The sequence below is a fragment of the Muntiacus reevesi genome, chromosome 5, assembly GCF_963930625.1.
Source record: "Muntiacus reevesi chromosome 5, mMunRee1.1, whole genome shotgun sequence".
Taxonomy (NCBI): domain Eukaryota; kingdom Metazoa; phylum Chordata; class Mammalia; order Artiodactyla; family Cervidae; genus Muntiacus; species Muntiacus reevesi.
Window position 1 is genome coordinate 48,448,307 of NC_089253.1, and position 2,605 is coordinate 48,450,911.

Sequence of the window (2,605 nt, forward strand, 5' to 3'; positions counted from 1 at the left end):
GATGAGTTGTTGAGGCAAGGAGACTATTTGGAAAGCTGAGTGACTGAGAAGATGGCAGACTAATGTCTTAAAGTAACCATCTTGTCGGGGTCTGGATGCTAGGTCCTTTATATGAAGTCAGAGAGAGAGAGACGCAATGAGGAACTAAAGTAAAAAGGGCCTTCATTCTTGCAGAACCTTTCCTGGAAGGGCCAGCCTGTGGAAGGGGTGTGTTAATCTCTTTTGTTCACAGGTGGGCAGAGTCACAGGTGAGCAGAGCAAAGGAGCTTTACCAGTCAGGCAGAGGGGCGGGGTCCTTTGAGGCAGGCAATTATGAGGAGAAGGGCATGGCAGAGGAGGAGATGGTTGGAAGTTGGATGGCATCACCAACTCAATGGACATGAGTTTGAGCAAGGTGCGGGAGATGGTGAAGGACAGGGAAACCTGGTGTGCTGCAGTCCTTGGGGTCGCAAAGAATTGGCCGTGACCGAGCCACTGAACAACAACGCAGTAACAACAGCAACACGGAAAGCAAGGCAGAGACAGTTCCAACGTGGAGTCAGAGTTGGTTCTTCTCTGAGATATTAAGAAATGGGTCCTTTCTCTCTGATCCAGGGGTCTGCATCCTCTAAAACTGTTGTGGGTTCACCTGTCAGCTTGTAACATGGGTGCAATCTAAGATCCTTTGCTTATTCACAAATCATCGGAAGAGATCAGCATGGGCCTTTCCTCCCAGCATGCAATCTCCTCCTTCCCTCAAGCTTCTGCCCCCGCCCCCCCTAGATTCTGGCCTTTGTTCGCTTAACCAGTTAGACCTGGTGTGGAGCCAACTGCCTGGCTGCCTGCTCACCATCCATTAGGGTGAGGTCAGGCCTCCCTACCAACAGCAGCCTTGTGGGTGTCCTACAGGGGCTGTTGGGGCCTGGGGGCTTGCGCCTCCTTAACACCCTGACATAAACAGGAACAGTCTGTTCAGATTAAATCCACATTGTGTTCTGGTCCAGTTCCCATCGCGTCCTGCTTTCCACCCCAGGTTACCCTTAACCTGAAATTACACCTTCAGGTCAACGGCAGCACAGACACTGTGATAGCCCCAATTTGAGCATAAACTTTTCCCGATGTCCAGTATCCCAGGAGAAGTTATGGTACAAGAAGTCATCCTTGCCTGAAGCAGTGTAAGCCTCAAAAAAGTGGAACTAAATTTCCTAAGTTCAAGTCCAAACAAGTTTCAAGTACTTGGAAGGCAAACAATCCCAAACAAATCACCGTTCCCTGTTGTGAGTTCTGATAAACAGATCACGTGACTTCCCAGCTGCTCTGGGCTCTGGGCTCTGGGCGTGGCTGTCAGGAAGGCTGGATGGACTCCAGACACTGGAGCCAGCCTGAGTCTGCAGGCTTCTGGCAGCAAGGAGCTCACAGCCCAGGCTTTGCTTTGACATCAAAAAAGGCTGTTTTGTTGTGAGAAGGAAACTTTCCCCTTCTTCCCTTCTAGGGTCTTCGGCTTGGTAATAGTTAAATTGACATAAACCAAGTTAACAGCAGAAAAATAAATTTTGTGTTTACAGGAATCCCATAAAAACCTGGCAGCCAAAGGACAGCCAGATAATTGCGGCTTTTGTAACTTCCCAAGACAAGGAGTGGGGTGGGTTCTGGGGTGCAGAGGAAGGCGGGCAGGGGAGGTTAGCACAGGAAGGCTGCTCTGCAGGAAATCTCACAGCCCACTTCCTGGCCCAGCCCCCTCTCCAGTGTAAATCACGCAGCTGGGGAGGTAAAGCTCTTTTCTAAACCTGCTCAGTTCAGTTCAGTCGCTCAATCACGTCCGACTCTTTGCGACCCCATGAATCGCAGCATGCCAGGCCTCCCTGTCCGTCACCAACTCCCAGAGTTTACTCAAACTCATGCCCATCGAGTCAGTGATGCCATCCAGCCATCTCATCCTCTGTCGTCCCCTTCTCCTCCTGCCCCCAATCCCTCCCAGCATCAGGGTCTTTTCCAATGAGTCAACTCATTTGGCATGAGGTGGCCAAAGTATTGGAGTTTCAGCTTCAGCATCAGTCCTTTCAATGAACACCCAGGACTGATCTCCTTCAGGATGGACTGGTTGGATCTCCTTGCAGTCCGAGGGACTCTCAAGAGTCTTCTCCAACACCGCAGTTCAAAAGCATCAATTTTTCGGCGCTCAGCTTTCTCCACAGTCCAACTCTCACTTCCATATATAACCACTGGAAAAACCACAGCCTTGACTAGACCGACCTTTGTTGGCAAAGTAATGTCTCTGCTTTTTAATATGCTATCTAGGTTGGTCATAACTTTCCTTCTAAGGAGTAAGCGTCTTTTAATTTCATGGCTGCAATCACCATCTGCAGTGATTTTGGAACCCCCAAAAATAAAGTATGACACTGTTTCCACTGTTTCCCCATCTATTTCCCATGAGGTGATTGGACCAGATGCCATGATCTTAGTTTTCTAAATGTTGAGCTTTAAGCCAACTTTTTCACTGTCCTCTTTCACTTTCATCAGGAGGCTTTTTAGCTCCTCTTCACTTTCTGCCATAAGGGTGGTGTCATCTGAGGTTATCTGAGGCATATCTGAGGTTATTGATATTTCTCCGGGCAATCTTGATTCC